The sequence below is a fragment of the Aedes aegypti genome, chromosome 2 (assembly GCF_002204515.2).
Source record: "Aedes aegypti strain LVP_AGWG chromosome 2, AaegL5.0 Primary Assembly, whole genome shotgun sequence".
NCBI lineage: Eukaryota > Metazoa > Arthropoda > Insecta > Diptera > Culicidae > Aedes > Aedes aegypti.
The window spans coordinates 322,337,399-322,363,214 of record NC_035108.1 but is presented as its reverse complement, the minus strand read 5'-3'; the positions used below and the strand labels follow the sequence as shown (position 1 = coordinate 322,363,214).

At 37.6% G+C, this 25,816-nt stretch overlaps 1 protein-coding gene and 1 long non-coding RNA gene across 2 annotated transcripts in view; one reads left to right on the top strand and one right to left on the bottom strand.

Annotated features, from left to right (window-relative positions):
- LOC5564147 (out at first protein) overlaps positions 1-25,816 on the top strand; it is a 323,500-nt gene that overhangs the window by 90,502 nt on the left and 207,182 nt on the right. The gene's annotated exons all lie outside the window — the stretch shown is intronic.
- Positions 16,317-16,876, bottom strand: LOC110676750. Its single transcript, XR_002500686.1, has 3 exons — positions 16,776-16,876; positions 16,604-16,669; positions 16,317-16,541 (listed from the first exon to the last, which is right to left on the bottom strand). It is a non-coding gene; the product is annotated as an uncharacterized LOC110676750 (long non-coding RNA).

Genomic DNA, 25,816 nt, shown 5'->3' with positions numbered 1-25,816 from the left:
CCATTATGCCAAACGACTTTATGCCAAACGGCTTTATGCCAAACGACTTTATGCCAAATGACCTACTACCGTCTCCCGTCATGTGCAACGACCGTGAAGGCAATTTGCTGACAGATAAAATGATGGTGGCTGCCAGGTGGAAAGAGTACTTCGAAACGATAGAGTAAGGTGGGGCAAAAGTTCGACCTTAGTGGTATAATCAAAGTTTCCTAGAAAATAATAGCAGATGAAACAAAACAAATACCATACAGCGAACCTTCATCATATTGGCTATAACTTTGCTGAACAAACTTGTGTCAAAATATTTACCCATTTTTAGTTATAACAGTTTCAAAATTGATTGTCTTATTCGAACTTTTGCCCCACCGGTGGGGCAAAAGTTCGAATCTAGTGTGGGGCAAAAGTTCGTTGGCTAAAACACAAAATATCAATACTTTTATGCCAGGCATACTTTCTACCAGCCGTAAACTTATGTTTGCCGAAAAATACACACTAAATTTTCATCAAAAAATGCCCAAAACAGGGTTAATTGTAATACACCCAAAAAATAGCAGTTTTTCGTAAAACTAAGGGAAATGTAAAATTTTTGTGACATTTTTCGCACGATCAGGCAAATTTCGCTGAATTTGAAGATAATATGTAGATTTTGGAAAATTGAAAATTTGAAAATTTGAAATTTTTTTCGTGGGTTTATACATGGGTCGAACTTTTGCCCCGCAGATTCGAACTTTTGCCCCGCTATGGGCCAAAAATTGATTCAAACTATTTATGGAAAAACTAATCCACGTCAAAGCATCCTTATGATAGGCCTAGAAACGCCCTTACCTTAAATATTGAAAAATATTTTATCTTCATTTGATTCCATGCATCGAAAGTTTGACCAAATATTACAATATTTACGTCGAAAACAACAAATAGCCATAACTTTTCCAAATCTCAATCGATTTTTATGATATTTGGAGTGAAAGTCTCTTACTTGAATAGCATTCGAACCACCATGACATTTCTAAGTTTTGATTTGATTTGAGCTAGAAATCTCAAAAAGAAACTCTTGCCCCACTCGAACTTTTGCCCCACTTTACTCTACTCTCCATTCAGGAACGATAGAGCATCGGAGAACAGAATGAACATCGACAATGACGGTCAAGCTGTGGAGCCTCAATCTCTAGATGAGGTTAAGAAGGCGATTAAAGAGCTGAGGAACAACAAGGTGCAGGGAAGGATGAGCTCTCGGCCGAACTTCTCAAGCATCAGAAGGCCGGCTCCAGAGGCACGTTCCCCGCCATTTGGGAGATTTGTGCCATCGCCATATTTGAGCCTATTTCATCATCTACCCGATGGGAGAGGAAAGGGAAGGGAAAGATGGGAGGAAATAGGAGTGGGGTCCCTAGAAAAGGGAAGATCGCATAAGCGAAATGAGAGCATGTAGCTCCATACCACAATGGGTTCGAACAGCGCCCTAAAAAGGGCACTGCAAAACGCATGAGCGTAAAGAGAGCCTATAGCTCATTACCACAGCTGGTTAAAAATAACAGAATGTCATTAAGATTCAGGTTTCTGAAATCAGTTTCACTTAATAAGTATTTACCAAGTAATTGGAATCGTCCACTCGTCCCGCGAAGGGAGTTGTGAGGAACATTTGTTATAAACAAAGTGACAAGCAATTGTGAGATCACTCGAAGCAGGACAATTGTGTCCCAATTCACCGGAAGTGGAAACATCCAAATTACCAGGATTTTCAATGGACGCAGAGAATCCATGGAATTTGGTCATAACCAATTCCCAGTTTGTGGAATATAACAAATGCAAAGTCTGCGAATTTACATTCATATGTTCATATAGAGATGTAGCGATGATCAGATAATGATTCAAAATCTGATACATGCCAATTCGTCAACTCGTGACTGATTCTGTTCGAGCAGAGCATTATGTCTAACACTTCTTCTCTAGCAGGTACCATGAAGGTGGGGCGATTTCCTATAATAAATAATCCAAGATTTGAACTACTTAAGTATTCCATCAGACTGGAGCTTCTCAAATTGATATCTGAGCTGCTCCAGATCATGTGATGAGTATCAGCATCACTGTCCACAATCAGCAGAAGACTTTTTCATAGGCAGTGGACGACAACTCGTTTGAAATCATCCATAGGGGATGGTTCATCATGTGGTAAATACACCACAAAACGAAAGACGTATTTCCTATTGAGGTCACCAACAGAAATATCAATTGTGACAGCACATACATCTCTGGTAGTTGACTCAGAAATGAGTGTAGCAACGATTGCTTTATTAACGAGCACGCATGCACGAGGCATGGAACGCGAGTTTGTCATTTCATGTTTCTGAAAGTAGCAAAAACTGGGTCCACAAGGTTACCTAGATAAAAGTTCACAAAAGTAAGTTTTTTGGACTAGCGCCACTTGAACTGTACCATTTGCATGAGTCTACAAAGATTGATCGTTGCTGATATTTTATGCTGAAGATTGGTCTAACTAAGCTATCTTAACCGTAGCCACTACCCAAACTAGGCAGGATTAAGCTTTTCACAATCTCAGCACGAAAAAGACCAGCAGCGAAAAAACCAGATCGGTATATCTAAAAAGTCACCAAAGGCGAAAAGCACAGAATACACTGTGTAAAACGCATAATGCGAAACCATAAAGGTGAAAATTTAAACTAAATTTCAACGTATTAATAATCCCACCCTTATTGAGCCTCAGGGTTGAGACTGAAGAAGGGCAGTCGATTATCTCGGAGAAACACAAGGTCACCTGCACCATTGCTCCGGGTAGCACAGGAAGGGCATAATACTGTAGAGGGCGCCCTGGTACTCCACATGCTCCGTTTGCGGTTAGGTTTTATTTAGACCCCCCTAACCATTCATTCTTAGGCACGGTAAGCTTAAAGCCGCATGAATTAGGGGTCACCTGTGAGGTGGACTTTTACCACCGGAACAGGCAGTCCGTAGTGTTAATTCTTAGCCAATTGAAACAACTGCTACCGACACTACGCGGCTATCTAGGCTGATCGGGAAGAGGAAGTAAACATTGATGATTAACTCCTGACGTGCCCAAACAGCCCTCTAGCTATGGGCCAAAAATTGATTCAAACTATTTATGGAAAAACTAATCCACGTCAAAGCATCCTTATGATAGGCCTAGAAACGCCCTTACCTTAAATATTGAAAAATATTTTATCTTCATTTGATTCCATGCATCGAAAGTTTGACCAAATATTACAATATTTACGTCGAAAACAACAAATAGCCATAACTTTTCCAAATCTCAATCGATTTTTATGATATTTGGAGTGAAAGTCTCTTACTTAAATAGCATTCGAACCACCATGACATTTCTAATTTTTGATTTGATTTGAGCTAGAAATTTTAAAAAGAAACTCTTGCCCCACTCGAACTTTTGCCCCACTTTACTCTACTCTCCATTCAGGAACGATAGAGCATCGGAGAACAGAATGAACATCGACAATGACGGTCAAGCTGTGGAGCCTCAATCTCTAGATGAGGTTAAGAAGGCGATTAAAGAGCTGAGGAACAACAAGGTGCAGGGAAGGATGAGCTCTCGGCAAAACTTCTCAAGCATGGTAGTGAGCAGCTGCATAGAATAATTCACCATATACTACTAAGGATATGGGAGGAAGAAGAACTGAATGCTAGCTGGATGGATGGCCTCATTTGCCCTCTCTTCAAAAAAGAGCATTGATTGGAGTGCGCCAATTACCGAAGAATAACGCTCCTCAATTCGGCGTACAAAATAATGTCACGTATTCTGTTTAACAGATTGAGACCTCTTGAAGAGTCCTTCATCGGCGAATACCAAGCAGGGGCCGATCGACGTCGGATCAAATGTTAACCCTGCGACGGATCCTCGATAAATTTAAGGAGTACAACTTGCAGAGTCTGTTCATTGATTTCAAGGCGGCATACGATTCAGTTAAAAGAAACGGGTTGTGGGAAATAATGATGGAACATGGTTTTCCGACGAAGCTGATTAGACTGATACGTGCAACGTTGGAAGGATCGAAATCAAGTATACGGGTTGCGGATGAGATTTCAACATCCTTCGTAACCTTAGACGGATTTAAGCAGAGCGATGCACTTTCAAACCTATTGTTCAACATAGCGCTAGAAGGAGCAATAAGGGTAAATTAGAACGCGTTAAGTTCATTTTTAGCTCGCGTTCAGTTTAAAATGCAATACTGGTATCAAGTAAGTAAGTATCAAAAATGTTCATAGGATTTGAACAGAATTTCATTAAGAATTACTTGATAATTCCGCCTGACGTTTGCTAAAAGCAAAGTCCGGGATTTTACGGCATTGTTTTGAATTTTTTCGATACGGTTTTTACAAAACCAATTCCAGCTTAGCTTAACATTGCTTTGAATATCGCTCAGAATAAGTATAAGCTTTTTGAGTTTGTATGTCACAAAATACGAGAACTGATAAACTATTTTGTGAAATACAAACTCAAAAAGTTTGAATGGAAAAAAATTGAGATACAGCTTAATAAATAAAATTTTTTGTTCTTCTTAAACGATAGCTAAATTCTGCCGTTTTTCTGAAACGATAGCTAAATTTCTTCCAAATTTAATATCCACAAAACCATTCAATTTGATGATCTTTTCTTCCCACTCAGACAAAATTACGTTTCTTTTCAAACAAAATATCACAATGTCGCACGAAACACAGCATCGTCAAAACTTCCCTAAGCTTACACATTGTTGCTTCCGAGCCGAACAAAACAAAACATTACATTGCGTCCCAAACCGGCCATCATCTGCCTTGTAAACTCGATTTTAAAAACGAAAATGGAAATGTAAATGAGCTGAGCACACACACAACCCACCCACTCCTCGCAGCCTCGTACTGATCCGAGAGGGAATCGTCAGATTTGTGGGTTTGTATTGCCTCAGCCATTGTAAATTTTGAAACTCATCCATGGCGAACGCGGTAACATCACCAGCGGATTGTACCCCGTTTGGCATAAAGTCGTTTGTCATAAAGCCGTTTGGCATAAAGTCATTTGGCATAATGGTCGTTTGGCATAATGGCCGTTTGGCATAATGATAGACTTGAATATAGACATCGCGTCTGGTGGAAGATCTTTTCGGAATAATAATTTGCTCTACATTCCAGAACATAGAGTATCTTTGAGCTTATTGCGATATACATATTTGAAAATAGTAAACTGGTATAACTCAGATGAACAACACATTTTTAAAAGAAAATATATGTGGCAAAACTTTTCAGCGGTTCAATATACATTATAATTTTGGAAGCGTACATCAAAAACACCGTCGAAAGAAGGAAAAATTCGTGATTGAGATAATATTTTTTTTCCAGCATTTCTCGAAAGGCGATCATGCGTTTGCAAAAATATGATGAATATTGGAAGCTTCTAAAGTAATAAGCACGACTTGCAAGAAATGTTTAAACAGCAGAATATGGAAATGGTTAACATTTTGCTTTACTAAATAATAAAATTTAAAACAGTATAAATATAAAGAACAGCCTATTTTTTAAAGAAGGCAACATTTATGATTAAACCAATAGAAGATTGGACGCCAAAAAATATTGCGACATAATAAAACGAAAAGACATCAACGATTGCGTTCAGAATTATCGAAGTGTATGTGCTATTTTTCCGCAAATGTCAGTTCCGCGAATGCCAATTCCACGAATGACCCTTTTACCCGAATAGTGGTGCAGTTTAAATAGATGCTATAATAGTCTTCAGTGGCTGGATAGTGAACGAGAAAAAACGATAATCAATCAAAAGAAGGATGTATTTTGTCATTCTCGACGTATACACAGGCCAGTAAAACTCGAAAAAAACACCAATTAAATAAAGAAGGGTGCATATTAGATGGCCAGTTCGTTCACCACCCTGAAAAGTATAAAGTTGCAACAATTATGAGAGCTAAAAGCTTTTCGGGGAAATGGGCTAAACAGAGAATTTGGATATTCGGGGAACTGGCATTCGGGGAATTGGTGTTCCGGGGAAACGACATTCAGAGAACCGACATTAGGGGAAAAGTAGCAATTTTTTTATACCTATAAATATGGTTACATACAGGGGGCATAGAGTATCATCGTACCTGCCACACTTATATACGAATGCGTAAATGGCAACCTTGGCAAAGAAAGCTCTCATTTAATAACTGCTACTAAGATGAGAAGCAGGCTCAGTCCCAGTGAGGACGGAATGCCAAAAAGATGACGAATAACTTTCTTAATGTGCTTTACTTTATTTAAGGGCATATGATTGTGGAATAAAGGCCATTTTGTGTCAATCGACTACAAAACAAGACTGATGTCATCAGAAAGATTCAATAGAAACGTAAAAATGAATGTTTTCTTAACCTTTGTCGTCGTCAGAACCACCACGCTGATAAGCGAGATTTTTTCACTACTGTTGTACAGATTGTACCCCGTTTGGCATAAAGTCGTTTGGCATAATGGTCGTTTGGCATAATGGCCGTTTGGCATAATCATTGACTTAGAATGAATATTGGCATTTTTGAAGCTTTTACCGAGATCAACACCACCGAGCCTATAGCAAACATTTTTGGTAGGTGTCAAGCTATGAATGTCAAAAATTGTGACATTGGATAGCATTACTAAATAAAACTCGTGACGGGTCTGGTGGAAGATCTTTTCGGAATATTATTTTTTTCTTCATCCCAGAACATAGAGTATCTCTGAGCTTGTTGTGATATACATATTTGAATATAGTACCTTGGCCAAGAAAGTTCGCAGTAATTCATAAAGGGAACGCTCATAGAATATTTCGCTGCAGATCAAGCTCTGTCCCAGTTTGGACGTAACACTTTTTGAAAATTACTTGAAAAAAGAAGGGAAAATTTATTTGCAAAAAACAAAAAGCTCCAAAGATCTATTACTGCAGCATAATGAAAAATAGCCTATATATGAGAGCAAATTATTTTCCGTTTAAAATGATTAAGGCTCTAACGTAAAAAAATCTTCTCACAGGATAACTCCAATGAACAACATATTTTTAAAAGAAAACATTTGTGACAAAACTTTTCAAGCATTCGATATAAATTTATTAATTTTTTAAGTGTACATAAAAAAACACTGTCTATTATCGAAAGAAAGGGAAATTTGTGATTGAGATAGTATTTTCCCAGCATATTTCGAAAAGAGATCATGCGTTTGCAAAACAAAGTTGAATATTGGCAGGTTCTAAAGTAATTATCATTACAACAGTACGTCTTGCTTAAATTGATAGACTAGCAAAATATAAAAATGGTTATCATTAAGCCTTACTAAATAAAAAAAATTAAAACAGTATAACTATAAAGAACACCCGATTTTTAAAAGAAGGCAAAATTTATGAAGATTGGACGACAAAAATTTGCGGCATAATAAAACGAAAAGACATCAACAATTGCGCTCAGAATCATTGAAGTGTTTGTGCTACTTTTCCCCGAATGTAGTTTCTCCAAATGTCGGTTCCCGGAATGCCTGTTCATCAAATGACCCTTTTCCCTGAATGCCATTTATCGCAATTGAGCGGTTTCCCTGAAAAGTGGTGCAGTTTAAATAGGTGCTATAATGGTCTTCAGTGGCTGGATAGTGAACGAGAAAGAACGATAAGCAATCAAAAGAAGGAGATATTCTGTAATTCTCGGTTATACACATGTTGGTAAAAATGCTGAGGACGGTAAAACTCGAAAGAACCACCAATTAAATAAAAAAGGGTGCATATTAGATGGCCAGTTCGTTCACAATTCTGAAATGTATAAAGTTACGACAATTATGAGTGCTAAAAACTTGTCGGAAAACGGGATATTCGGGGAACTGGCATTCGGGGAAAAGTAGCACAGCCCATCGAAGTAACTGCAGTAAATGATGTCTCCATTCGCTGATAACTTGAGCACATCAATGTTATCGAGTGCCACCCTTTTGTCACTTGGAAACAATAAAATATTTAAAAAATATAGCTCCAAAGAACAGCCGTTGTATAGAGGAAGGTGAAATTTATTTAAATTTCAAATCAACGGTTTTTTACCTATAATTATAGTTTCATCATATTCAGAAAAAAAACTAGAACCTTTTAAAGAAGGGTAAATTTGTGATTTCAAAATCTTCTTGGCAAAAATTTATTCCAGTAGTGAAACTTAAAAGAAGAACTAGTGTTTGAAAGAAGGGTAATTTCTGGGTATATAATAAAATATTATTGACAATAACTTTCCTAATATACTTTCGTTCAATCAAGAACATATGATTGTTGAATAAAGTATCATTTTGTATCATGACTCCAAAAACAAGCGTGATAGCATCAGAAAGATTCAATAGAAACGTAAAAACGAATGTCATCTCAAGAAATTCTTGATTTCAGACTCATTATGCCAAACGACCATTATGTCAAGGGACCATTATGTCAAACGACTTTATGCCAAATGACCATTATGCCAAACCGCTTTATGCCAAACCGACTTTATGCCAAATGACCTACCACCGCACAATGGTCGGAAAAAAGTGAAGTTTGGCCAAAACTATTTTTATCGCCTAAATCGATAAAATATGTAATCTTAATATGTTATTTGGCGTTTTTGTTGTTTCAGAAGGGATTATTCACAAATTACGTAACTTTGAAAAAAAAATTAAAATTGTTATCAAACCGGGCTGAAAGCACAAATTTTGTTTATATTTGATTGAGTTTGATCAAAATGTGTATGAATAGTGGTTAAATAAATTTTAAATAAACTTTGTATGAAAAATATCGTCAAAATATATGTAAAATATTGAATTATTCAAAAAGCTCTAACTTACAAATCTGCAAATTTCTGCAAAAAATTTAAAGGTTTTTTGTAAGATCTGAAGATGCTTTTTGATGTGCAATATTCGAAATGGCGGCGACATGACGCGACAAGAGTTGTTTTTCATATTCAAAATCACCAAAATTACTAAAATGTAATATTGAATAGTATTAAAACTTAAACCAAATATTTTTTTCCATCCTCATGCTCGATAAAAGTGTTGAACCATAAGCTTTCAGATAGTGGGTAACTTTGGGGAAATATTGCATTCCTAAATTATAATTTTGTGCTCTATTTTATTGTTACATTTTTCAATTTTTTGACTTCAACCTGTTTGCCGTCATAAAAATCATAGAAATTCAAATTTTAGTTCAATTTCAATTAAGGATCATAATAATATAACACATGAGGTATATTTTAAAATTTAAAAAATCATAAAAATCTCAAAAAAGTTTTTGGTAGTTTTGGCCGCCCCTTTATATGGAGCCCAACCATTGTGCACCGTAGTACAAAATACAACAGCGCGACGACTGAAGTGTTAAGAAATTCTTTATTTCAGACTCATTATGCCAAACGTCCATTATGCCAAACGACTTTATGCCAAACGGCTTTATGCCAAATGACTACCACCACCGCACTCAATTGTGGCTGCAGGGTATGATATTCGGATATTCGGCGGAAATTTTTAAGCCGCATATGTTCGGGAGATACATCGCTGCTCATCAGAGAATCCCAACACTGGGCTTAGGCTTCCCGTGTTAAGGCATTCATCAATAAGTATTGAAAGGGAATGATTTCAATAGCATAATAAATGTCGCGAATTTATTATCTAAATGTAGGCAATATCTGTCTACGTAATTTTGGAATATCTTACAGCAAAATGTAGATTACAACAAAATAAATATTAGCCTAAAAAGCCTTAGAAAACGAACCTACTCCAGATATTTACATAGGCTTCTACTCAAACATTCAATCTGTCTTTATGTTTAAACTGAGAACTTAAAGATTGTGAATGAAAATCCTTATTAGGTTAATCAGTTACTATACGCGCTATAAATACATACGTGAAACTTCACAAACTACAATGTTAGTGGAGACAAGTTAGGTTCATATTCCACAAGATTCATTAATGTTGGTTTTTCATTTCTTAGAATAAAAAACCGTTTGACGCATTGATCAATTTTATCAAACTTTAGAGTTTATGTTCAATAAAATAATATCTTTTCTTTTCTTTTCTACTTTCAGGTACGGCTTAATGGCTCCATTGTTGCTCCATGCAATACAATCAGCTATTAGTCTTCGCATCAATAAAACGAATTGATTAATTTGTTTTGTTTTATCTGGATTTGGCGTTTAAGGATTTTTCTCAATTTTGTTTCAGTATAGTAATTCTTACAGAAGGCTTTTTCATAACCTCCCATTTTTCTAAATAATTTCTACAGCAATTTTTTATGTATTGTAGGATTCAAAGCCATCGTGAACCGAGATGTTTAAACAAAATAGCCCATAATACACAACCAGAGCTCAAGTTTTCGTGTATTCCTCGTTTGCTTCAGCGACAATTTCATTTACTGCTCGCACAGCAAATGGAAATATGGTTTCTCATCTACGTTTCCACTTCAGGTTTAGCACTATTCAACACCACACGTTTCAGACAGCGCAGCATGAAAGAAGTGTTTGCTCAGTGAAACTAAATCATTCGGTAATGAATGGACATTGCGTTGGTGGAATTCCGAATGCACTCGGCGGGATTAGACGCTGGGTTTTTGGTTTGCCACGTTTTCCTAAAAGCTAGAAAACGGTGAAACGTTCATCTGTGAATCGCTATAACCTGGTCGGTATTACGCTTGTCTCCAGTCACTTTCATTCTAAATCCTCTCCCATAACTCGTCCGTCTGTGGTAGCCAGTCTCTGTGTATGTGGTTTTGTCGATTTTTGGATCTGGATAAGACCAAAGCACGTCCTGCGATGGCAAAATTCTCGCTCCATAAAGCACCGTGTACTGTGTGCAGCCGGAAACTTTGGGTGGGGCATGGGCGTAGCAAGGTTTTCAAAAAAAAGGAAATCTTTTTTCTCCAGATGCTTTGAAGAGCTTCTTCAATTTTTTTCTTTATCAGTATCATTCTAAATATTACATTCATTTCTTGTTTCTAGGTGTTTTGTGTTAGACAACACTATCATCCTTATGTGCTTAAACAAATTTAAGATTTTATTAACATTTTGTTAAAAACATATTACATTTCATTTGCCGCAGCAGTTCAGATTTTTTACAAGTGAGTTGATATCACCTGATTATAAAAGAATAAAAAATAAACGCTTTCAGTTTACTTAATGGCAATAGAAGATTGTAACGATTTTTGACTGAAATTATTAATTTTTTTTTTGACAATTGTTCCAATGTTTCAACATTGGATATTCTATGTTACTCATTGGTACTACCAGGGAGAAAGCTTCAGAACCATTTTCAAAATTTTATTTCGAATTCTCTGCAGAGATTTCTTCCTGGTATTACAACAGCTATTCCATATTGGTACAGCACTCAACATGGCCGGCCTGAAAATTTGTTTGAATATCAAAAGCTTGTTCTTAAGACAAAGTTTTGATTTTCTATTAATAAGGGGATAGAGACATTTTACATATTTATTACATTTGGCTTGAATGCCCTCAATGTGATTTTTGAAAGTTAAATTCTTATCTAGCATGAGTCCTAGATACTTAACTGCATCTAACCAATTTATTGGATCCCCTCTCATCACGACAACATGTCTACTAGAAGGTTTTAAATAAATTATAAGTTGAGTATTGGAAGCATTAGGAGAAATCTTCCATTTTTGCAAGTATGAAGAAAAAATATCCAAACTTTTTTGCAATCGACTACAGATTGAATTTTCGTTGATGTGGGCCATCATTCTGTTCAAAATAACCTTTTCAAAAAGTTTACTGATGGAGGAAAGCAAACTGATTGGACGATAGCTAGAAGCTTCTGCAGGATTTTTGTCTGGTTTTAAAATTGGAACAACCTTAGCATTTTTCCATTTGTCAGGAAAATATGCTAATTGAAAACATTTGTTAAATATATCAACTAAAAATGATAAGCTACTTTCTGGAAGTTTCTTGATGAGGATGTAGAAAATTCCATTATCGCCAGGAGCTTTCATATTTTTGAATTTTTTAATAATAGTTCTCACTTCATCCTAATCAGTCTCCCAGGCATTTTCAAAAACGTTCTTTTGATTGAGAATATTTTCGAAGTCCTGAGTAACTTGATTTTCAATTGGACTAGTAAGTCCTAAATTAAAATTGTGCGCATAGCAAGTTTTTGAGCTTTTTCGCAATTAGTTAGTAATAATTTGTTTTCCTCTTTCAATGCCGGTATTGGCTTCTGAGGTTTTTTCAAAATTTTAGATAATTTCCAAAAGGGCTTAGAGCCAGTGTCCAATTGAGAAATCTTATTTTCAAAATTTTTGTTTCTTAATTGTGCAAAACGTTTCTTGATTCCTTTTTGCAAATCCTGCCATATAATTTGCATAGCAGAATCGCGAGTGCGTTGAAATTGCCTTCTCATCTCGTTTTTAAGACGGATCAAAAGTTTAAGATCTTCGTCTATAATCACGGATTCAAATTTTACTTCACATTTTGGAATTGCAATGCTCCTGGTTTCAATAATGATATTTGTTAAAGTTTCAAGAGCATTGTCAATATCAAGTTTTGTTTGTAAAGAAATGTTAACATCAAGATAAGAGTCAATATACGTTTCATATATATTCCAGTTGGCTCGTAAATAATTGATAGTGGAGCTGATTGGATTGAGAATCAATTCATGGGATATTTGAAATGTAACAGGGACATGATCAGAATCAAAATCAGCATGAGTAATCAGTTGGCTACAAAGATTACTAGAGTCGGTTAAGACCAAATCAATAGTAGAAGGATTTCCAGGAGAAGAAAAACACGTAGGGCTATCAGGGTATTGAATTGAGAAATATCCTGAAGAGCACTCATCAAATAAAATTCTGCCGTTGGAATTACTTTGAAAAATATTCCATGACCGATGTTTGGCATTAAAGTCACCAATGACAAAAAATTTTGACTTATTGCGAGTCAGTTTTCGCAAGTCAGTTTGGAGCAAATTAACTTGCTGTCCAGAGCATTGAAAAGGCAAATAGGCAGCTATGAAAGTATATTTACCAGACTGTGTTTCAACAGAAACACCTAAAGTTTCAAAAACTTTAGTTTCAAATGATGAAAACAGTTGATGTTTTATACGCCTATGAATGATGATTGCAACTCCCCCACATGCCCCATCAAGTCGATCATTACGATAAACAAAAAAGTAAGGATCTCTTTTGCGTTTAGATCCAGGTTTTAAATAAGTTTCGGTAATAACTGCTATATGCACGTTATTAACTGTAAGTAAATTAAACAGCTCGTCCTCTTTACTATTCAGAGAACGAGCATTCCAATTTAAAATATTTAAATTATTATTTGGATCCTTAGAAAAACGGAATCCAATAACAATTTAATTCGTAAATTTTACACCTACTTGGACTGCTTCAGTCATAGTGGTGGCTTTGAACATTGCATCATTTTTCTCTGTGTTGTTCCCTTTGTGTTGGATTGAGGATCCTGGCCATCCGGCAGACGCATACCGACACGAAATTGGTACCAACGCCATGAGACGAAAGTTACGATATACCTCCCGGATGAGCTGCAGAGAACCCTAAACCCGATCCTTACCATGTCCTTCCTTCAACAATTGTGACCAATAACCTCGAGTTGCCACGAGTACCCTGGCTCCATCCCGTACTAATTTTGGCACTCAAAAAGTCAATACATTGTAAATAATACAAAAGATGAATTTCGGCTCCGTAAAGCGTTAAACGCGATTGAGCCACAAATAAATGAACTAGATAAAAAAAAAAAAAACATTGCATCAATCATTAGATTCAATTGTTCAGTTAGAAAATTAAAATCTGAGGCAGACATATCACTTGAAGTGGGTACATTTGATGATTTCCCATTAGAATTTTCGGTAGACGGAGAAGCTGAGTAGGAGTTACCTGTGGCAGTAGGGTTTTTTTCCATTTGATTTGAAACAAGTAGAATGGGTACTCATAGAACGACTAGGGGAGGAGTTCTAATTACCTGTTACGATATCGGCAAAGGATTTTCCGTGGGTAGATACATTCAAAATTGAAAGATTCGAATGACTACCTGACGGATTAATATTAGTTTGTGAATGAGCATGATTATGATCTTCCTGATGGGTATGATTCATGATCAAGCGATCGTTAACTGAAAAATGAGCATTGTTAGATACTCTACCAGGCAAATTTGTAACCGTTCGTCGAATCGTCTAAGAGAAATGCCGCAAACGCAGTGGCTTACGCGCCACTCTCATATAGAGAGACCACTGGTCGTGTTTTGTTAAGTTGCCCGACTAAGCTTATAAAGCATGAGCGCAATCTACTAGGGAAAATGATCGAACGGTTCCGAGGTATACAATGCAAAAACTGGCATTTCGACAGCCAGTGAAGTGAATGAATCTGAAGTGAACGCACCGAAGCAGTAAAGTGAACGTAGAACAAAAACGTGAGCGAACTAAGATCGACGACACGTGACTCAAGATAATCCTGGGTGGACGAACTAACCTCAGGGATCGGTAGCGAATGAACTAATAAACGCAAAACGTAATTTAGATTGAATTCATTTATGTATTGTATTCATTTTTTCGGGTAATTCATTTATGTGTAAGGTGTAAGTGTGAGTGTTGTAGTGTGAGTGACATGGCCATGGTTAACCCGTATAGGCCTGAGTAAAAGAAAAAATTCTAAAACCCTCACCGCTCAGCGAATTCTTTTTGGATTCAAATGATTTTTTGTCGGTATACTGGCACACATATCTAGTTTCTAGAAGTGGCCAGAGGAACTCGGAAATATTCCTGTGGCCGGGGTTATTCCGGTGGGTCACTGGGTCAGGTCGGGTGAGAAGGGTACTGTGCGTTTGTACCCCTGGAGGTAGGCAAATTTTAAGTCACAGATTTTTTCCGGAATCGGTTATAATGTGGCCACTACATGACGGAATTTTGAGAAAATTGCATCAGTGTAAACCTTTTGAGAGACGTTTGAACTGAAAAACTATGAGTATTGCATTTGATTATTCCTACAAATGACCATTTTTGGGTCCCAGGACGCCTCAAACTTACGATAGAGTGTTCAATTTGTATCTGAACATCTGTGCCAAGCTTATGGGAATGCATTTTAGTGCACAATTATGTTTGATTTCTACTTTTTGAGAATTGAAACGAATTAGTATCCAACAAATCTATAGCCGGTTCTTCCAGGCATTACGTTCGAATGGCCACATCCAGTATATTTTAAACGGTGTAAAACTCTTCATTTATAATGTTGAATGTCAGATCTTGATGATTTATGCCAATTAAAATGATTGTCATTGCAAATAAATAAAGGTAACTTGGCATGTACCAAAAAATAGCCCTTTTTTACCCGACTTGACCCAGTGACCCACCGGAATAACTCCGGCCACAGGAATATTTCCGAATTCCTCTGGCCACTTCTAGAAACTAGATATGTGGGCCAGTGAACTGACAAAATATCTTTTGAATACGTTAAGAATTCTCTGAGCGGTGAGGGTTTCAGTATTTTTGCTTTCACTCAGGCCTATACGGGTTAACGACATACCTGATCAGGATTTATGTTAATGCTGGCAGCTGAGCGAACCGGCAGGGGTGTAGCGACGTCGCGTGATGTTCAGCACTGGGTACCGGCTGCAGCGGGTGTCCGAACCATGCGTTTCAGGAAACACCCCGACTCCTCGGCAGAAGCGTCGCCGGGAGGGGCACACGTGCGTGATAGGCCGAAGTAAAGTTGCGGGTACAGGGTGTCCGCAAATTATCCGTACAAACTTTGAAGACTTGGCTCTATACAATCAAGCATAATAAATTGAATATTCTTGCATGGTTTTAAACATTGGCTTATTATATTCTTATGAGGTAAGTTTGACACATTTCCGATTTCAAATAATTGCAAAACCAACCCAAATGTATTGAGGTGTCTTGAAGGGAGCTGTTTTCCGAACTTTATGACGGAAAGGAAATGTCCATAGAACTCACTGGATTTGAACCGTACAATTTTATATTTCCAGTCTAACTTGAAGCAACTAACCTGTAGATTACTTCAAATAATAAGGGGACATTTAGATTCATCTCTTTTAGGTTTTAGGGATAACACATCTCCAGTATGACTAGCGGCTCTCAGAAAGAATGCCTCAGAAAAATTAAAATTTGCCTATCTCAGTAACAAGCAAACATTTCGAAATCTTTTAATATTGTATTTTGTGTTAACATATAGATGTATTATAGAAGGTACATGGACATTGATTTTTCATTGATTTCAATGCGAGATCATTTTTCCAAAATTTTACTGTTCGGATAATTTGCGGACACCCTGTATGGGCAATGGCTGATGTCCGATACTCTACCGTCTTCTCTCGTAGAAGGCCAACGTGCCTCCAACTGGTCTTCGCCTTCGGGACTACGCGACCACCGTGACGAAATGAACCTTCTCCGGATTCTCGGCAGGTCGGAGGGCCTCTATACCCGTTTGGCTACCGTAATGGCGGGCCTGCACGGTCCAGATGTCCACCTCGTGGAGTAGTAATGGCCGAAAAAGGCCGTAGAGCTTTTTAGCCCGTACAAAAAGCGTCAATCGGACGCTGCTGTCCAATGAATCTCCGATTAGGAATATAATAGAATAAATGAATTCAAAGAAAAGAATTACCTTTTGTACGATAAATAATTGCTCGAGAGCAGAGCCTTTGTTCCGCGTGAAAAATTAATCAAAAAACTATTGTTCGTCAAAAGAAAAGAAAAGTTAAATTAAATTAATGTTCACTGTACTGCACCTAAATTCACTTCAAGTTTTTTTTATTCACTTTGCACTTCTGACTAACCTTCGAATCAAATAAAAACGTAAATTATTCACCGAACTTGCTTCCACTCTTCAGCCAAGACGATTTAAAAGTGAGTAAAGATTTGAGAAAATGTAATCTTCATGCTTAGAATGGAAACGACCGTTATCGTAACGGATATTATCTTTCATCATCTGTCTGACACGAGCCTCAATTACTCTTTTGCGTGAAGGGCAATTCCAAAAATTTGACTTATGATTAAACTTGGTGGTATCTTCCTTCACTGGACAGACGTCCTTGGCGTGAGAAGAACCTACACAAATCATGCATTTAGCATCCATGCGACAATTTTTTGTACCATGACCCCACTTTTGACACCGACGGCACTGAGTAGGGTTCTGGTAATTTCCTCCAGGTTTCTGGAAATGTTCCCATGTCACACGGACATCGAACATAATTCTTGCTTTTTCTAAAGCTTCAATATTATTTAGTTCTTTTTTGTTAAAGTGAACTAAATAATATTCTTGAGTAAGCCCTTTCCGAACAATGCCAGATTGGGTTCTCTTTTTCATAATGATTACTTGGACTGGGGAAAATCCAAGTAAATCATTTATTCCATTTTTGATCTCTTCAGGTGACTTATAGTCACTTGAGAGACCTTTCAAGACAACTTTGAACATATGTTCAGTTTTGTCGTCATAAGTAAAACATTTGTGCTTCTTCTCTTCGAGATGTTTGAGAAGAAGTTCGCGATCGTTAAGAGTTTCCGGCAAAACGCGACAGTCTTCTTTCGTTGCGATTTGGAAGGAAACCTTGATTCCCCTAATGGAGTTCAAGATCTCCTGCCTAAATCCCCCACATTCGGAACAACAGACCACGATAGGTGGCACTCTTTGCTTCCTCACTTGAATCAAAGAGCCTGGGCTAGAGGCTGCTTCGATTTGGTGTTCGGAAAATTTGTCTAGAGCATCGAACTGATTGCTCATTTCGATACAGTTATCAACATTAGCCATTTCACCCTTGGAAGAAAGTTCGCATTCCGGAGTAACGTCCTTTCGTCCATTCTTGCCACGTTTAGTGACAGTTTTCAATCCCACTTTTTTGGAAGGAAGTTGTGAATTTCGAGATTCACCCTTCCTTTTGTTTGTTGTTGATACCATGTTTAGTGAATAAACGAAAGAAGACGTGACCTTCGAGAGGTTTTTTCCCAAGACGGTGTCCAAGGAGGATTACCACCGCTAGCTTTTGCCAACGGGTCCAACGAAAAATCGGAGGCACGGGTCGAATCAAGGATCGTAAAGGGATCAATAGTAGAAAAAATATTACTAAAAAGTACCTACTGTTTTTAAGGCACTGAAAAGAACCGTTTTTAATTTTAGCACTGAAAAGTACTGTTTTATTGCTTTAGGTAGTTTTTAAAAAACTTCCAAGAGAAGAGAGAATTTGTGTACGCACAGCACGAAGGTACGATGCGCACTGACAATCGTTAGATAATTCATTCAAAATATTAACCTGCGTATCGAATCAGTTAATTTGGATATTTCTAAGTATTTGTTTTTTCGACAGCCAAGGGGGAAGGGGCATTTGATGGCTACGCCCATGAAACCTAGTGAATAGTGCAATGGTTCTGATCTGAAACAGAAAGTGAAGTGGATATGAGTGTGCCGTGGAATAAGCGATTGCTTCCCTGGCCTCTGGTTGACGGCGAAGATAGGGCCAAACGAAATTTCCCGTCGCTGAAAACTTGCAAAAACGACAACCGACGACGATGAAGATGGCGCTGGAGCCGGTTTATCAATGCTTGAGCGAATAATGCCTCTACCATCCTGGAAGGATTTCCGTTTTTGCATGTTCCTATCGGGCGGTTGGTTATCTTGGCGGTGATGGGCGGGTTGGTAGGTTATGATGATTATTATAATGTTGAACGCTTAAAACGTGTACTTTCCTATTTAGGGGAAGTAGGGTACCTCGTCACATCCATTAGCGGTGGGGAATCGTTGATTGTTTGCTTGGAGCTCATCGCATTATGCAAAATCCTCGCCATCCGATATGGGTTTTAAACATGTTTATCTTTCGAAGAATGCATAAATTTTAACGCTGATGAAATATTTACTTTCGGTAAAATGGACGAAAAATTTGTTCCCATCATCAGCAGTTGCAACGTCCATTAGCCGGAAAGTTGAAAAGCCATTATCTCATTTGATGAGGATTCAATTAAGGGTAGACCGACGGAATACATTTGATGCGTCTTCTCTAGCATCAGTCATCGCATCCATCGTAAAGTCCTCACTTGAACTCTGGACAGATCTTCTCATCCGTTAAATCGTGCCTGTTAAGCTCATCACTCACATTGGGACCAACGGCAGGAAACGAGCTTTTCGCCTCGTTATAGTGGTTGTTGGCTGCTGTGTGTCAATCTAGCAGCGAGAGAAAGGACTTTTGCCAGATGAAAACAGATGAAAAGTGTCACTTATTGGCTATAATGGTGATACGGGAAATGCGTGTCAATTTTGCAATCATGAGTAACTCTCGTTGAGAAAACTCCTGTACAGTAAGTAATGCAACTGCATTCCGTTGGCAAAAATGATGGACCCCTCGGTAGATATAATTTAAACCGTTTTTAAGGAGCCCTCCTTTTTACAATCCTTGGCTCACTAAAACTAGTATAGCCAGAAGTTTCTTAGGGAACCCCTTCACTATAACATGCTTTTAGAAAAAGAAAATATGAAAGCTTCTCTTACAGAGATAAAAACTGTAAGCCGTCATATTGAATTTGGCGACCATAAAAAAATAGATCAGAAGACTGATTTTTATGGTGTATTCAACCACCGAATTTCGACGAACTTCTTCTACACGACACTGTACACTTCTAGTACACTACACTGAAGACAGCCTTACACTTGAGGTCAAAATACACGTACCTGTCAAAGTATACAGACTCTAGCGGAATTAAATGGTAAAGTGTACCAAATTTGGGTTTTCATTGTTATATATTCCACTATTTGCTTTCCGCTATTAATATAGCTTCTTTTCTCAGACGAGACCACCACCAATACTTTTTTCTATTGCATTCATAATAGAGCAATAATGCTTAAGGTTCTTCGGCTAATAATTCCATAAATACACCTATTGAACCACCAAATAACATACAATCTATGCCCACTCCTACACTCTGTAACAGTGTCACAGTTCCATCCAAATGTACAATCGTAATGGACTGTGTGTCGATTCAATGGAGGACCGATTGTTACATTGAAGGGAATCCAAAAGCAAAGGAAAATGATAAAAATGATATGAATATGTATGCACACAATGAGCGTGTGACAGTTTCTTCTGTATCCCTCGAAATCCAACCCAGATCTTTGAGAAAAGGGAAGGGACTGGCATGGCGTCGCATTTCTGGAAGGCGACATTGTTAAACGCTCCGCTGGCCGGGAAGGAACATGCTGGGATATGTCACGTGCCGTTCGTAATCACTGGGATCGGAACGTTTCGTCTGATGGTAGCAGCAGTAGCCCAGTGGAGGATTGAAGCACTTGCGGTTGAGTGTGATATTTTTTTGCTCAGGAAAAGGGAAGTGAAAGCATTCAAACGGAGGCGCTCTTGTGGGAAGGAAAAGCTTCGCTTTTCCCATTGTGATGCGATGCTTGCTAAGCTTAAAGCTGCCTGCACTAGAAGGAATGGATACAAATGTAATCATTATTTTAAAAGGATCGAGAGACTGTCCTTGGAAATCAAGCAACCGTAACAGCAGAGTTAACGGAATTAAGAAGACGAACGATGTGCTGATATGCAAACGTTTTTGTTGTAATAGGTCTTCAACGATTCAGGAACAATTCTATGGAATTTTGTAAGACACTTCCGGAGATTTCCGGATGTATTTCTCCATGTATTCTATTTTTCGATTTTCTTTCGTATACTGCACCACAAATAAATTCCGGCATTGGCAGAAATAATCCTTATCATTTTACTCCAGTTCTTTCTAGGTTATTACAGAAACTTCTCTAGGATATCCTCAAGAACTTTATTCAGTGATAATCACACGTAGTTTCTGGAGAAATTCCTGCAAAACTATAAAGTAAAATCTCGATTAATACTGCAGAGACTTAAAGGCGAGCAGCCATAATGATCTTTGAAGCAGCTTCTGAGGGTTTTTTTCTGGAGAAATTTCTTGGAGAATTATTACAATTAATAAAATACTTCTGAAAACATCCAGGAGCAGGTACTGCTGGAATGCTATAGTTATTCCAGAATAATAACAAATAGAATGTCACTGATAGCATCTTAACTCATGAACTGATTCCTGTAAAAATTTCGGAAAGATGTCGTGGAACAATAACTTAACATATCAGTAAAAGATTTCATTTCTTGGAGGGTGTCTCAAGAGAATTCTTGGAAGATTATTTAAGAGTATCAATAGGAGAAATTCTAGAGATTTCCCAAAAACACTAAAATCGAAATCTCTGGGAAAACTTTTGGAGAAATTTTTGAAAGGTTCTCCAGTTGCTTTAGCAACACATGCCAATGCTGGTAGATTTTTAGGATTTGTTTGAAAATACTCATGAGATATAAATATTTTTTTATGAATCATAAGTGTGTTATCCGAAGAAATGGCTGAATCTATTTTGGCTCTGCTTGCAGTAAATATTGAAGAAATTTCAAGAAAGATTCTTATGATAATCTCAAATGAACTTCTAAAAGTATTCTTCAATATATACTCGAATTCCTGAATGAATTAATGTTAAAATCTCCGATAATTTGTTTCGATCCTTCTTGTAGGCATCTTGAAGGATCTCCCGCAGAGTTCTCTTGAGTTAATGAATTTACATAAAGAATCCATGGGTCTATGAGTTTCTGAAGAAATTTCGGCACAAGTTGCTGGAGAAATTTTAAGAGGTATTCCGAAAGGAATTCCTGGAGTAACTTCGGAAGGAAAGACGGGGTGATATGTGCTACTCAAGGAAAAACTCAATATCAACTGTGAATATAACCGAAAACGTTATTCTTATTGAAATTACAGCGAAGTCGCATAAATAGGCTCGCAATGAGTAAAAATAGCCATTGGATGGAGACAATCATATACAGGAAATTCAGTTCAAAAGATATGCAACCCAAATCAATGATTTTCTAAACAGCATAATATAACGCGCCAAGCTAGTTTCAAATGTTTTATTTTTTGTGTGGCTAAATATAGCTGTTTTCCATATACTAATGTACACAGCTAAAAATATGTTGTAAATTCAGGTTTATTTTCATGCACATGTTTGGAGCATCAAAATACACGTGAATGTCAACGACCAATCCATTTTTTTTTTCAATTGAATTCACTTTAAATTTACACGATCATGTAATATTCAACCATTTTTAGTTGAAAATTATGGTGAAATCCTTACAAGAAATGTTTGATAAAATCCCTGTAGCAAGTCCTGGTAACCGTCGAAAATCATTGGGGATATTCCGGGAAAAATTCTGAGATTAATTCTTTGAGATATTTCGGGAAGTATCCCTTGCTTAATTCCGGAAGATATCCCTTAAGGAATTTCGGGATGAATCCTTTAAAGAATTTCGGGAGGACTCTTTTGAAGAATTCCAGGGGAAAAAAATCCTGGAAAAAAAAATTCTGGAGAATCCCTTGATAAATTCCAGATGGAATCACTAGTTAATAGCCTGATGGAACCCAGAATAACCCTAGAGGAATTCCTGAAGGAACTTTAGAAGAATTAATGATAGAATCCCTGACAGAACTTCTGATGAAATCCCAGAAGGTTCTCATGATGAATCTCAGGAGGATTTCATAACGATATCTTAGAAGTATTCCTAAAGGACTCCACGGTAGGTTTTGTGATGGAATCCTTTCTTTAACTCCTAATGAAATCTATAGAAAAACTCTTATGAAATCCCTAGAAAAACATCTGTTGGAGTACTTTGAAGAACTTTTGATGTAATCGTTGAAGGAATTCCTGATGGAATCCCTAGGAAAATACAGGATAGAAGTTTTGTAGGGATTCCAGGTAGAATCTTTGGAAGAACTGCTTATGGAAATCCTGAAGGAACTCCTGATAAAATCCCTAGAAGAACTCTTGACGAAATTCCTCGAGGAACTCCTATTGGAATCCCTAGAAAAACTTCTGATAGAATCCCTGGAGGAACTTCTAATGGAATGTCTGATGAAACTCCTGACAAGATCCGTATAGGAACTCCTGATAAAATCCTTAGATTCCTGATAAAATGACTGACGGAACACCTTACAGGATCCTAAGAAGACATTTTGATGAAATTCCTTGAGGAATCCCTGATATAATCTCTAGAGGAATTCCATGTGCAATCTTCAAAGGAACTCCTGATGGAATCCCTAGTTATTTCAGGGATGTAATCCTTAGAAGAACTTCTAATGGAATCCCTGGAGGAACTTCTGATGGAATCCCTGAAGAAATTCCTGATTGAATCCTGTCTAGAAGAACTCCTGTTGAAAGACTTAGGAGAACTCCTGATGGAATCCCTGCAGAATCTTTTAATAGAATCCCTGGAGTAATTACAGGTGGGACATCTAAAGGTACTGGTTATGGAATCCCTGGAGGACCTCCTGATGAAACTTCTAAAAGAACTCCTGATGTAATCCCTAGAAGAACTTTTGATGGAATCCCTGGAGGAGTTCCCGGTCGAATCTCTGAAGGAATTTTTGATGTAATCTCTAGAGGCACTCCTGATGGAATCCCTATAGGAACAATTTCTGGAGGAATTCCCGATGAAACCATTGGAGGAACTCCTTATAAAAGCCCTAAAAGAAATCCTAATGCATTTCCTTGAGGAACTCCAAATATAGCCTCTGGATAAATTCCAGATGGAATCTCTGAAGGAATTTCAGATGGAATCTCTAGAGGAACTCCTGATTAAATCCCTGGAGGAATTCGTGATAAGATTCCTGATTGAACTCCTGATAGAATCATTAAAAGAACTTTTTATGATATTCCTAGAAGAAACCCCGATGGAATTCCTTGAGAAACTCCTGATATCATCTCTGGGAAAATTCCTTATATTATCTCTGGAAGAATTCCATCTGGAATCTGTGAAGGAACTATTGATAGAACCCCTAGCAGATCTTCTGATTGAATCCCCAGAAGAATTCTGATGGAAGCCCGATAGAATCTCTATAGGAACTCCTGATAGAATCTCTGGAAGAACTCCTGATAGAATCCTTGGTGGAATTCTAAAATATATTTATGAAGAACTCCTGATGACATCATTGGAGGAACTTCTCATGAAATCCCTAGAATATCTCCTGATTTCTAGAGGAACTCCTAATGGAATCCCTGTAGGAAATTTTGATGGAGTTCCTAGTAGAATCTCTGAATAAATTCCTGGTGAAATCCTTACAGTAATTTCTGATCAACACTTTTGAAGTTATCCTGATTAAATCTCTGGAAAGACTTTTCAAGGAATCCCTAGAAGAGCTCCTGATGGAATCTCTTGAGGAACTCCTGATGGAATCCCGTGAAGAATTCCAGGTGAACTTTCGGATGGCATTTCTAAAGGAATCTTTACATGAATTTCTAGTTGAATCACTATACATAATCCTGGTCAAATTTCTGGAGGAACATCTGGTGGAATCAGGGAGGAATTATCGAGAAATTCATGAAGGAATTTTGGTAGAATACCTTAAGAAATTCCTGCAGAAATTTCTGATGAAATTCCTGATATAATCCTTGTGAAAATTCCTGCTACAAGCCCTGGAGAAATTCCTTATTGAACTTTTGATGGAATCACAGGTAGAATGTTCTGGTGGAACTTTTGGAAACAAATCTTTGCTATTTGTTTCCGTCCATGTTTTTGACATTGTTTTTCGTATCTATGAATCAGTTCTTATGTTTTAATCTGAAAATTTCAAAATGCAGAATTTCAGGTTCATCCAGGAAAACATGCAATGTCTTTGCTGGAAATCTTTAGAGAATTATTTGAGAATATCTCGAAAAAAATCATGAATCGTAGATAAAACTGAATCATTTTTAAGATTGGTTTTATACAGCAAAAAATAATGATTGAAAATAATAAAAAAAAAACGGTGTTAGAGGGTTAGTTGGAGGCAAAGTTGAGGTCGATTGTTTCCTCTGATTGAATGCCTCCTCTCTACAGTCGTCGACACTACCATAAGGCAAAAGAAGATATTCTGTTAAGCATTCAATACGTAGCTGTACAATTCCAAAACCTTAACAAAAACGATTCGATTTAAGAGCAGAAACTGCACATGTCCCGCAAAAAAAATGCACTCAATTAGCAATCCCATCACTTTCCCTGAAACACAACTCGTTAAAGATTCACAATCGACCATGATTACCGCACCACTGACTGCTGGCATTCTTCAAAGCAAAGCAAAAAAAGACAAATAAATTGATTGAACCCCGCAATGCCCATTGGGTTGCACCAGCACCATTAAATTCTCAAAGCAGAAAGTTTTCCAATCCATAATCCCATTTAAAAACCGAATTCGTAAACCGTTGTCCCCCCATATCCACGATTCCCCTCCCCAGAACACAAATCGTTTATCGAAGTGCACAACGATCCAATTCTGAGCGAGGATAAAGCACCATTCCATGTCAGCGGAAATTGGTGGAAAATTCGACGGGCAAAAAGAGGGAGGGTTGATTTTTTAATTGAAAAATAAATGTAACACTGATTGAAATTGCCACGCTCGCAATCCCCGCCCGCAGCACCGCATGTGACTTTTTTTTTTCGGTTCGTTCACCAAAGCTAAGCCATTTGGCAAATCCTTCCGGTCGGACGATCAGCTGCTACTTCTCGGAGATGGAGTCAATGTCTCCTCACCCGGTGCCAGATCAACACAGCAAAACAGGAAGAGAAACCTCCACTTTCGTTATTGGGATCCGAGCCTTTCCCGTTTTCTTGATGGCATGGGCGCAGCCAGGATTTCATCTACTACAATAATCAAGAATTTCCTCTATCACCAAAATTACATGGATTCACATAAGATCTTCAAGGCGGAATTATTTGGAAACTTTTAACAGTTGTTTTCTCAGGAGTACTTCTCAGCTTGCTTTTGAGCATAATTTAAATGATCCCTCCATATT